This window comes from Cyprinus carpio, chromosome B14, assembly GCF_018340385.1.
Source record: "Cyprinus carpio isolate SPL01 chromosome B14, ASM1834038v1, whole genome shotgun sequence".
NCBI lineage: Eukaryota > Metazoa > Chordata > Actinopteri > Cypriniformes > Cyprinidae > Cyprinus > Cyprinus carpio.
The window spans coordinates 14,422,920-14,436,589 of record NC_056610.1 but is presented as its reverse complement, the minus strand read 5'-3'; the positions used below and the strand labels follow the sequence as shown (position 1 = coordinate 14,436,589).

The 13,670-nt window shown below is 36.4% G+C and overlaps 1 protein-coding gene across 3 annotated transcripts in view; it reads right to left on the bottom strand.

Moving 5' to 3' along the window:
• LOC109102482 (LIM domain-binding protein 2) overlaps positions 1-13,670 on the bottom strand; it is a 51,351-nt gene that overhangs the window by 20,197 nt on the left and 17,484 nt on the right. The window lies entirely within an intron of this gene.

Below are 13,670 nucleotides of genomic sequence, written 5' to 3'. Positions count from 1 at the left end.
CTTCAGAGATACAGTTAGTATGATTTAAAAATGAACAAAAACACTTTCTGCATTCCCTCAGAAGGTTTGAACATTCATCAGCATCAGACATAGTAAGACTGGGAATTTTTGATAACAAATGTTATAGATTAGCCTAACTGATATAAAGTATGATAATTTGTTTTTGCAAACTGTGTTTACAGTAGCCTGCCTGAGGTCTTACAAAAAGTTGAGTTGGAATACTTATTCTTCCTTGCAGCTGGAGATAATAATTTTTTTTTTCTGCTGTTTAACAGTGAACAAAGACGGAGCCCATGTCTGGATGTGTGGCCTCAGGTATATCTGCATTGTTAGATTTTTTTTCTTAGCTTGTATTCTTGCTTCTTTAAAAAAATCCATACACACTACAACAAATAATTTTCTTAATCAGTATTTTTGCCAAGATTTAAAAAAAAAAGAAAGAAAGAAAGAAAGAAAAAAGAAAATACATTTATTGATAAGTTAATATCTTAATGTAAGTTTTTAAACAAGCTTAAAGCATTAACATCGATGGAATTAAGATGATGAATTTTTGATTAATATTCACAAAATTATTATCAATTTAAAAAAAACAGTTGTGATGCTTAATATTTTTGTGGAAAGTGTGATACAATGTAAAAGTCTTACTTCTGACCAATTGAACTGATAATTTCTGATTATTTTTTCTTTTTTTTTCTGAAAAATAAAAACATGCTGACTTCCAACTTTTGAATAGTAGTGTATATATATTTTAAATATATATTAAAAATATAAATACAAACATATATCTGAGCCACCCACTGAAAAGCTTTACAAAACCTTTTAATGCACATTTAGCTGGACATCTCTGGCCAAGAAAGTAGCAGACACTCCCGCAGAAACAACTTTTTGCGAGTGGCTCTGCAGTGTTAACTTATTTTAATATTGAAACGGAACGGACGAGCAGCCTTATCCAGCTTAGCGTCTGATTTCAGGCAGAAATAATCCATCTTACAGTCAAACTCCCCTTTGAGAGAAATTATGTTTGTGCCACCAGCCCTGAGGGAGCGGAACGGGGGTGGTGGAGGGAAAGAGAGAGAGAACTTCATTTACCCAGCTTCCCTTAAGACAGACGCCACTGCTGCCACCGGTTAAAACTGCACAGGCAGAAGGAGAAAATGAAACAGCTGCAAACGCGGCCTGTTTCTTAAATTGGCTAAAGTCTGGCATGACTAAATCAACACATAAATACTTGGCAGGGGGAAAGAGTGAGAAAAACGGGAGAAGGGGAGAGAGCGGAGGGAGGGAGAGTCCTAGCTTGAGCGTATAAATGAAGGTCTCCCTAGTGGTTAAGACACAGAGTGAGCCGACGACGGGAGCTGACTGTTAATGAGCGAGTGCGAGAGAGAGAGAATGGTGGAGCGGTTCGAAGGAACGCTGAAAATAAATATGAAATACCCATGAATGAAAGAACGGCACAGAATGCAGGCAAATAAAGTGCTACAGGGAAGGACAGAGAGGAAGAAAGTGAGAGAGATACAAAATGAAAGGCTGACAGGCAGGGTGACAGCGAAGGGTGTCATGCTGAAGGGAGATGTTGTTACTGAGGGCACACCTGACTGCCCGCTAAAGTTCTAGAGCACTGTGGCATAGCGGCCCCTATGCCTAACCATGGGGCATAAAATCACAGACACACTCACACACACTAAAATAAGAGACCAGTGCATGTGTGTGTGTGTGTGTGTGTGTGTGGTACCAGGGCAGCTTGAACAAACAAGGAGCTCTATAATACCTAGAGAAAGCGATCTATTAGCATTCCCATTCCTCTAAATAGCTGCCAGTCAGCTGGTGCCCCATGTAGTTAATTAATATTACTCAGTTCAATGTATAACACTGTAACAAGGGCAACAAAATAAAGTGTAACCAGAAAATGTTAACAGGTTATTTAGTCAGACTACATGGGTTTTACATCTATTTACATGGAAAATCATGCTTTTTGCAGATAAAATTGGTGTGGTTATGCCCTCTATAACTAACTGGATTATTCCAACAATGCAAACATTGACCACTTGGTCCATTAGCATCCTATGGCCAGACTATAAATACACAGTAGCATGTCACCAAGACTTCTGTTTGTTATTAACTGCTGACATTTACTTCATAAAAATATCTGGAAATACCACAATATCATCCAGAGATTGACCTCCACTGAGACAAAATAAGAGAATATAGGTGTTCTATAAGTAGGACTAAGACTCCTACACATGAATCTCCACATAACCCGTAACCTCTTTTGCCAGTAACAAGCAATAAAATAGAAAAGACTTCCCTTGGGTCCTTTTTAAGGTATGCTTAATTTGTCTTATACTGACAACTTTGCGCATTTGTTTATTTTTTCATGATGTATTCATAGTCATCTATACAAGACGAGATAGAAATGGCGGACAAAGTCCTGCTGGGATTTAGATTTCTCTTTGCCGCCTGTAGAGGGAGCACTTCAAACATCCTCTCTTTGAAATAAAAGTTAGCCTCAGCAGGTTTCTGACAATAACCCACATGCTTTTGTGAATCTTTTTTGTCTGAGCATGTGTGGTTTTTTTTTAGTGTGTTGTGAGGGGACTCCAGACTGATTGGCCCATCTACAGAAGCGAGCACTCCAGAGATTGGATTAAGCAGTCACTTGTTTCGGCTAACACGTCGTGCAACATATGCCTCTCAAGTAATGTGTACCCAAACACGCAATTTACAAATAATTAACATCGTGTTAATTAGGCACATTAATTCACGCCGAGCGTAGGCTCCAGAACGGATGCCAACACTCGCAGCCAAAAAGACAAGAGAGGAGTTCATTTTCAAGTGGCACAGCAGACGGAGAGGAGAGTATGAGGGAGACAGAGACAAAGAGAGAGACAGTCAAAAACAGAGGGGTGGACAGAAAGGTTATGCAGTGAGACAAAAGTGATTTTTGCATGCAAATCAAAGGTCAACCTTTTCTCTTTTTTCAAATAATAAAAAAAAAATGTCTGATTACTTTCTCACCACCTCAACACAAATTCTTGTACCGTTCACTCTTATCTTATCACAATGAAATTTCCAGGCTTCACAGAAGACAGAAAAGCTCCATAAATGCCATAAAAGTGGTCCATATGACTAGTACAGTATATTTCAGGTCCTCAAAATCATATGATAGCTTTGTTGTGTGATGCCCACACCAAAATGTAAGTTGTATTCACTGAAAAAAACATATGCTGATTGTTGCATTCAATCAGAACCTATTGAATCATATCTTTTCAATGAATCATTGTTCGCAAAAAAGCTCAAAATGAATCGGACTGATCTAGGTCTTGAATTCCCTATGACTCCGGTCGTAGTGGTTAACAGTTCACTGGAGGGGAGGATTAATGCAGCACACAAGCCATGCTGCTTTTGCCTCTTTGTTCAAGCTTTAAAGCCTTCAGTTCCATGGCCACTGACTGTATGGAAAAGTGCAACCACTATAATTCTTCAAAATGTCTCCTTTTGTATTACACAGAAGAAATAAGAACCATACAGGTTTGGCCTGCTCTGGTATAATTACACAGTCAATGGAGTGCTCTGCAGTGCAATGCATGCTGGGATAAGTGTGTATTGGGAAAAGAAAAGAGAAGAGAGTTCTCTCCAAAAAACTTAGCCTGAACTATACTTCAATACTTTTTATTTTAAAAACTTGGAATAAAGGAGCTTTTTTGTAATGGAAAGTTTAAATTTTTTTTAATGTTTAGTTAATGTGAAGAGATAGTTGCACGCTCAGTTCTGAAACTTCATATAGTGCTAATTTGAAGCCAGTTTCAAAATGTAGGCACCTTAATTATGAACTTTTCACTGTGAAGTCAATCCCAATCCCAGGAACTGTGACAAATTCAATGGGGAGAAAAGGTGATGGTATAAAAAATTACAGTGAATTAAATACGGAAAAGGATCATTTTCATTGCCATTAAAGCACCACTTAAATACACTACTGTTTAAATGTTTGTAGGATTTTTTTTTAAATGTTTTTGATAGTCTTGAAGTCTAGAAGTCTCTTATAGAGCTCATCGATGCTGCATTTATTTAAAATATGGTAAAAACAATACAGTAACTGTGAAATTAAAATAATTAATCTGTTTTAATAGTCTTCAGTTTCGCATGATCCATCATAGATCATTCTAATATGCCAGTTTGCTGCTTAATAAACATTTCTTATTATTATCAATGTTGAAAACAGTCGTGCTGAGTATTTTTTTGTGGAAACCATAAAACACAGTTTTTTCAGGATTCTTTGATAAAAAGAAAGTTCAAAAGAGCATAAAAAATTGCAACAATTTAAACTTTAAAAATGTCTTTACTGTGACGTTTGATCAATGCCATTTTATATAAATATTAATAACATTAATAACAAATATAGAAACAATTATTTACCCCTAATTTTGTCTGTGTACTTATGCTTCTTAGAGTATTACACACTTCTTCTGTATTGAAATCAACAGTAAGTATAATCATTTTGTGTGAGGAGCACTACTTATATGATGTACAGAGCTGCTGCCAATATAAAGCATTTCATTTCATTTACGATGCTGCCTTAGAGGTCCACTGCCTCAAAAAAATTAACTGTGAGGCAACTCACTATGTTTTGGAGCAGAGCTCCAGTGGTTGGCTGGCTCTCCCCAGGTGAGATCCCATTAGAAAACAGGTGAATATTTTTAGAACTGAGAAAATGCTGAAAAGGACTGCAACAGCAACATCATTAATTGTGCTTCAGCATTATGGGAAGGGAATATTGCACCCACTTTTTTTTAGGTCACACTGTGACTTTCCAAACAGCGGGCCAAAAAGTGCACAATCCCGCCTGCTGTGAGCCAGCTAAACTTTATTTCCACCATTACAAATAACTCGTTATTTATAAAGCGTGCCATAAGAACTTACGACATCGTAGCAACAAACATATATGCGAGTAAAAATGAAGAAAGGGTTTCAAAGCACAGCGCAACAGTGAACTTATCAAACACCACAACTGCGGTTTTAGTTATTCGACTTCAATATTGACTGACTGCAAGAAGCATGCGAGATTTTCATTTGGCGCGAGACACTCACAGTGAGGGTTCCAAAAAGAACGTGGTTTATAAAAAAAGGATAAAAAAAGAGAAGAACAGCTCTCGCCCTGCCCTTCCTTGTCAGTAATTATCTCTCTGGGGACAATCGCTCCATTCCAAAACACAACCCACACTTACATTCTCTCTCTCTTTCTTTCTCTCTTTCACACACATAAATTCTAAACCTAAAATGCAGAAGCAGCTCCCATGACTCTGTGTTTTACCCTCTCTATTGGGACAACATTCAGATTGTAAGCGTGAATTATGAATAGATAATGATTAAGTATTGGTTCAAACAGAGATGTGAGAATACACAGTCTAACAGAGGATAAGTTGGCGAGGTGAAACTGGAATAATATATACCAGAGAGATGATTTGTCAAAGGATTGTGTAGTGCTTTTGCTATCTAGCTGAATAGTTCAAGCAGCCGTTAACCTCTGTTTGAAATAATTCTGTTGTTTGCAATATGCAATTCAAAATGTTCTGTCAATATGTCAAAAATACACAAATAATAAATCAATATTAAAAATAAAAAACAACAACATATACCAGACTTTCAGCATGACCAAGTATAACACTTTAGATTAGGCAACACATATTCAGTTTTCCCTCAGATATGGACTATAGGTTTAAGGGATCTAGAATATGGTCATGCATAAAAAGGCATTAATATGTGCTTTATAAGTACTAATAAAAAACACCAATACGCTAGTAATATACATGCTAATAAGCAATTATTTAATAGTGAATACTGTTTCCTAATTTAAAGTGTTACCCCAAGTATCAACTCGATTCAGCACCCAAACCCAAATCCAGTTTTTAGACAAAATTCTACATACCACTGTTTTTATTTACTTTAACAATTTTATATATACACTATAGTTCACACGTTCAGGGTCGGTGAGATTTTATTTTAAAAGAAATTAATAGTCTTTTTAGCAAGGATGTATTAAACTTATCAAAAGTGGCTTTTAAAGCTGGTTTTTAAAGCTGGATATATATATGTAACAAAGTTCGTAGATCAGGAAGGAGGCGGGAACCGGCAAACATTTAAACATACTTTAATAAATAAATAAATATTAAACAAAAGTAAAAGCGGCAGCCCCTCATGGACAACTGCCGCATAAAATATAATATAACAACATAAATAGTCCAGGCCTGGTCCTCTCTCGTCTTGCACTGTCGTCACTCCTTATTTTTTAATTATGGTTTTGTTACGTGGGATTTGATAACTTTTAGTGTTTAAGGTTTATTTCATTATCATTTACTCCACCGGCCTCGCTCCGTGCCCACGACTCTGGGCCCCGCCCCACACGTCACAATATCAGTTTGTCAGAAAGTAAAAAAAAATAAAAATAAATTTAAAATATATATATAACCATAAAAATGACCTTACAGCAAATGCCAGGTATCGTCACCAGAATGCAACTATGAACTATAATACAACTATGAATAGCAACTTGGAGACAAGTTAGTCAAGTTAACATTGTGGATACCATGGATAACAACTGGTTGTATATGCCAATACAAATCTGGTATCATCACCTTAATAATAGAAACCAAAGAAATAAGTCAGGAAATTGTAAAAAATACACATAAATGAACACACACACACACACACACACACACACACACACACACACACACACACACACACACACACACACACACACACACACACACTGTACTAGTATGGAATTCAGTTCCCAGAATATGAAATATTCATCTTTCATAAAACTTTAATTCAATCCCTCTTTCTCTCTTCCTTCCTTTCTCCCTTTCCCTCAATCTTTCGTCAAAGAGCATTGATCTCAGAGAATAAAATATTGTTGGTGGAAAAAAAAGAGAGATAACATGAAATGATGACATCTAGATGGTCGATAGGGCGAACAAGCATATGCACAAAATGTCTGTCTGGAGTACCTGGACACCCAAACCCTTGGGCTGGTCTTCCTGTTGGTGAGTCGGAATGCTTTCTACGAGTCATATCGACAACTTTTATGATGCTTTTTGTGTTTTTATTGTTTTTGTCTTTTTGGAGCTCGACAGACTCAATATAACAAGAGCTGTGTAACATTTCTTTTTGTGTTCCACTGAAAACCATGGGTTTGAAATGATGGGAGGCAGTAAACGTTGACCCAATTAAAATTTTTGGGTAAACTGCTCCTGAGAAAACACTAGGTCACAGCTCAATGTGAGTTTTTGTTATTTTCGAGGTCACAGTGTCTCAAATGATCTGTGCTACGGTGACTGATTAGAAAACAGATCCAGCAGATAAAAATACAGAATTGCGCTGTGATTATGATACACCACAGAGAATATTCTGACTCATCACATCTCGGTCTCAGTGATGCGGAGGATGGGAGATAGCGAGAGAGGGAGGTTGTCTGATAGATTCGGAGTTCTCCCCTCTCCAGCAGTAATCCCCGAAGACATCCGCGGCAAAACGAGACACAGGCGAACAGCTCCACTCACCCACAACCGCCCTCACAACACGCTTGGCCTCACACCACTGCCTCTGTGTGTGTGTGTCTGAATGTGTGCTGCGCTTTTCCCATGAGTCCTGATCCACACCTCCCCCCTTTCCCCTCCATCCATAATTCAGGAGAGGCTGGCTTGGCTCTCTCTCCCTCCCAGCTCCATCGCATACTCATGGGGCACATAGTTCCTCAAGGGCTCCCGGACGGATGCCACCACAACCGAATCAACCAGTATGACTTCCCATCATCTTCCAGATCTGATTTACTGAGATGTCTATCCTCCATCGACATGAAAACAGAGTCTCGATAAGTCTAGCTGGAGTCTCACTTTCAGTATTGCAATATGTGCTGCATAGTTTCACACACATTTAACCCTGTGAAACCTGACATTTAAAATCATAGTCAGAAAAATATTGTTGTTTTACTTTGGAACAGTTTGTTGAAGACAAAATCTAGACAAAATCAAAAAAAAAAAAAAAAAAAAAAAAAAAAAAAGTTTGCATATGTGCTTTATGTTAAGTATCATATTTAACACAGGCTTTTATTCAGAGGTCCAAACTGCAAAACATGCATTTTGGTTCAGCTGCTGTTATTTAAATTGCCACAAAGTAACATTAAATTCATAAAATGCATATAAATATCAGTTAACAATCTTATAAATTCCAATAATGTCATAGTAAGATGATATTTAAATGCGTTTTATCATCACATCTCTGTAGTTTTCTTTGGGTGGGGGATGGAGGATTAGGATGATTGAGAGATGGACAAAGAAACATTCCTCAAAAGCCTGATTTTGATAATCACATTTTAGGATGATTTTTCTAAAAATGATGAATGGATGTAATACTGAGTGGCTTCAGTCCAGTAAATGTCAATTTAAAATATAACAAATAATATTATTCCTTAAAGTTAGTCTTATAAAATGATAAATATCGTTATAAAAATCATTAAAGATATCACAGAAAAGGACATGAGTTTTAGAAATAATATTAAAAGGCCTTTTACTTTTAAAAGAGTAAAAAAAAATTCAGTCATATGACAATGCATGAAGTTTACAACAGTTTTTTCAGCAACGTTTTGATCATGTTGATAATTCAGAGGCCTTAGAAATTTGTGTATCAAATAGACTTTATAGGGTTAGTTAATGCCCTTCATTCCTGATAACAATATAGTAACATTTCGCCATCTTACAATAACAATAAACATGTAAGTCATGTGGAAAATTTCATGTGGAAAAAAGCGAAACAAGTCTTTTTTCATTATTTAATTCTAGGGATGTGCCTGAATAGCGAATGATGCCTGCAATTTATAAACAGGATAATTACCCAAAGATATAATTGTGTGAGAATGCTCTGAAATAGCTCTGAAAATCTCGTATTTATTCCCTTTAGGGGTGCCATAGTATACAGTACGTCATTAACTTTCCCAATACTGTATTCGGATTCGGGCACATCTCTATTTAACTCTATGTAAACAACTACAAAAAAGGTTTATGAAAAAAAAGGGAAAAAATGTTGGTGGTCAAATTGAAATTCTGCCAACCTTTACTGACCCACATGTTATTTCAAGTCTGTATAAAGTTCTATTTTCTGTCGAACACAAAACATACTCATCCCCCACATACGATAGAAGCCAATGTGGTCTAAAAAAGAAAAAGAAAAAGCTGACTTTAAAGTATAGCCAAAAACAGTTTAGAAGAAATTAGTTTCTAGGTTATTTAAAACATCAATACAGTAGATGTTTTTTTAAAGAATTTATTTCAGTGAATTAAAAGTTCTCTCTGGAATATAATCATGCTGTAAAACCTCAACCTTTTGGTTCCAACTGGAGCCTTTACTTAGAAGATATAGGCACAATGTAATCTAAAGCAATATCTCTGTCAAGTATTCCCAGTGTCAGAAACATCTCCAAAGTTTCTGTCACACCACAAGACTCCTGAAGCCTGTATCATTGTCACTGTCAGGATTCAGTGCAGCATTTAAGCCTCTCTTAGCCCTCTGCTGGGCTCAAGATGATGCTTGTAGATATGGCCTTGTCTCCGCTGCTGATAAAGAGGACGTGGGAAGTCTTGTTCCAAGAGGTAATTCCTCCCTTTGTGCCACGATCAATCCAACACCTCCTTCCCATTCCTGTGTGAATTATGGAGTGGGAGGGGAGGTTTCCTGCCGGGTTTGTTTAAATAACCTCGCGTTTTACTACTGTGTGCACCTGATGCCAGGCCTAGGAACAGAGCCTCACATCAGGTAGAAAAGAAGCTAAAATTGTTGGATGAACATGGGACGTGCAGAAAAAGAGAGTAAGATGGAAGAAGAGACAAGGACAAAGATAAAACTGTTCCTTAGCTATCCCATTAATGTTTATTTTAATACTTTTGAAGAAGCACAAGATAACTGATAACATAGTTTAATATACGCTACTGTTCAAAAGTTTGGGGGCAGTAAGATTTTTTTTTTTAAATAAATTAACACTTTAATTCAGCAAAAATGCAATAAATTGATCAAAAGTGACAGTACAAAATATTTTTATTTCAAATAATTGCACAATTGTTTTCAACATTTATAATTATAAAATGTTACTTTTACTTTTTTAGAATGATTTCTGAAAGATGAAGACAGGAGGAATGGCTGCTGAAAATTCAGCTGTTGAATAAATCGCATTTTAAAATCTATTAAAATAGAAAACAGTTATTTTAAATTGTAATTCGTTTTTCACTTTCACTTTTTCAAATATTTGTATTGATCCTTTTCAGTATTGGACTGATTCTATTTAAAGTCAGCTTTCTCTCCCTTCATCTGCCATCTTATCCCTATTTTCCCCCCTCCAAATTTGTTGCAATTCCTTCTGCTTAAAATGTTACAGTCAACAGGGACAACATGACTTTGGGGGCATCAGCAGAAAACACAAAAAGAGGGAGTTCAGGAGCAGTGGTGTATAAAGTACCTGAAAGCCATACTTAAGTAAAAGTACAGATATCTTACCAGAAAATGACTTTGGTAGAAGTTGAAGTCACCATTTAGAATATTATTTGAATAAAAGTCTTAAACTATGTGATATTTATTGTACTTAAGTACAAAAAGTATTTTTTTTTATTTCTTAAATGTACTTAAGTATTGAAAGTAAAAGTACAAGTAAATGCAAAATGAAAAAGAAGCAAATAAATATATGTTATATAATGTTCATACACAGCTTGAGTAGCAAGATTTTGTTCAGTTTTAACTTTTTTTATTCATTTTGTATTTTTGGATGAGAATAAGAAGCACTTCATCTGTACTTAGTGTCTTTCATTCCAACATAAGAAAACATTTCTGGAATCTGCATCTGAAAAAGCATTTATGTATATTTACAGTTTATGTATCTCAGAGGGGACATGGATGCATTTAACCTGCAGTCACAGATGGATAAATAATGTTTTGTTTTTAACATAAATTTATATTTGAAATAATTTAAAACATGAAAAAGTAGTCGAAATTTGAAATTAAAACCGCCAGTAGGTGGCAACAAGTGACTTTTAATGAGTGAGTCATTGAGATTCAACTGATTCATTCAAACGGCTGATTCATTCAGAAACAAAGCATTTGACTTAAATGAGTGAATGAGTGAATCACTGAATCATTTATTCAACCGATTTGTTCAAAAAGCTGATTCATTCAATAAGTAAACACTGTCCATTGCTTAGAGACGCAAAGCAGTGCTGTGATCTTTGTTTGGAACTATTTTCGTTAGCAAAATTGAGCAAAAACAAAAATGCATTATGTCTAAAACATAAGTCACTTATAGCTTTACTGAACTTGTATGAAATGATTATTAAATGTGTTCATGCTGATATTTGCAGATAAACGGTACTCTTTGTGTGATATAGATTAAGTTAATTATATTAAATTATATAAACATAAAAAAGCATACAGAAGCATTTTCGCCGTCTACAATTTAGAATGCCTGGAATTTTGAGTTTTAATAGACTAATAGATCACGTGGGTGCACTCTGTGTGATTTGGTGATATACTTGATAATGTCAGATAGCACATCATTACAACAACACTTACCATATTATCACAGACGATGCTGTATCGCACATCCCAGACTCGACTTGAGTGGGAAATGAATCATTTGCGGTTGTGCACGCACTTGTTTGCACATAAGCAAAGGTGTTTTTTAGGAGTCTAACTTGCAGATGCCAGACCACTGATACGTCAAACCTGCGTTCCTGCAGTCTGTGTTCTTCTGACTTCTGATTAATTTGTAGTAAGTAACGAATATGCTTCGGGGAAATGTATCAGAGTAAAATTATACATTTTAATTAGGAAATGTAGTAGTAAAAGTAAAAGTTGGCTGAAATATAAAAACTCAATTAAAGTACAGATACTCCCAAAAAATACTTAAGTATTGAAACAAAGTATTATTACAATTATTGCAATACACCACTGGTCAGGAGTGAATGAAAAGGAAAACAAGATACTAGAGGTTAACCTGAGACCTCTGTTAAACAGAGCTACATAAACATTTAATATCCTGATGGCACAAACACACATATTCTCTGTCCATTAGATTTACATTAGTCCATTATAAAAGAGCCCGGCCAAATGCATGCATTATCAATATAGCTAGCTATGTGTCTCTGTGAGAGTTTGTATATGTCTACAAACTACGTGCCAAAGCTTCCTTTTCCTTACGGTCTCTGAGCATATAAGAGGAGAGCGCCTCTCGTTCATTATGCATGGGCCATGTTTACTTTCTGGAAGGTTCTGGGCTCAAAAGTGCACCAGGTACCTCATAACTCCTCATTTTTTCATGACTCTGTATTTACCAAATCTACCGTGCAGCGTGACTGCATTTCTGCCCCCATTCCTGGGTAAAACACAAACACACACACGCACACACATGCACAACAATAACAGTGCCCTGCTCATTTCACCGAGCTTTAATGGACAAGGTAAACACTCAACCTGTTACTTGATGACACGATTGACAGAGACACAGTTTCTCTATCTGTATTATACGTCGATATGTGTGTGCATATTTTGCATGGCTGTGCATGCATCAGGCACACTCTGAAACATGCACATGCATAAGTATGACGCTGATCCGGAGGTGAATTAAGACATACAGTACAGTTGATATTGTTTTGTTATTAAATAAGGAGTTGGAGAGAGAGAGACAGCAGGAAGAGCAGAGTAAGACCCATCCTATCACACAGCTGTTGTCTTTTCCTGCTGCCCACACATATGCACACATGCTTGGAAACAGTGCCATTAGACACACACGCACACGCACACACACACACACATACACACACACACACACACACACACACACACACCACCACACACACACACACACACACACACGCACACACACACACACATACACATCTTCATCCAGTGCACAGATGCATTTAACATCTCTCTGTAATCTTAACGGTATCAATCCAGACCTGCAGATACAGCATATGAGAACGCTCATACAAACACACACAGAGACCATCTCGAAGTTGTTTTGAAACTTGGGCTGTCAGTCTTTGAGACCTGTCTTTGCAAGCGCCGGACTGCAGCTGAGCCTTCTCAACCCCCCACACTGTCAATCACAGCTCGCTCTGTCTCTCTTTGCTGTGTTTTCCCTCACAAGTCATCTTAAACAATAGACTCTCCACCAAAGAAATGTCTGCAATCTAGGACTGCCAATTGATAAAAATGTTTCATTAACTTAACTTCATGCTAATAAATCAAATTAATAGCATATTCAACATGCATGAGTATAATCAACAAAAAGAATCATTATTAGCTGATGAAATCCCCCAAGTGAGGATAATTCAAAGACATTATTCTGGGAGTGAAAGACATTATAAGTTGCTTTAAAAATCAATATGTTGTTTGTTATTTTCATAACATTGATATAAGCCTTTCACTGGCCTACAGTCCATATTAATCCATTGTGAAATCAAGTTTATCTGTCTGAGAAAGTATCATGGGCTGTACACATGTACACATGCAGACTGATGTCTTTTGCGGTTGCATTGCATCTTGCTGCTGTTTTGCCATTATTAAATGGAATGTCAATTTAAAAACTAAATTTTTCAAATTTAAAAATGCATCAAGTTTCATGATTTTGA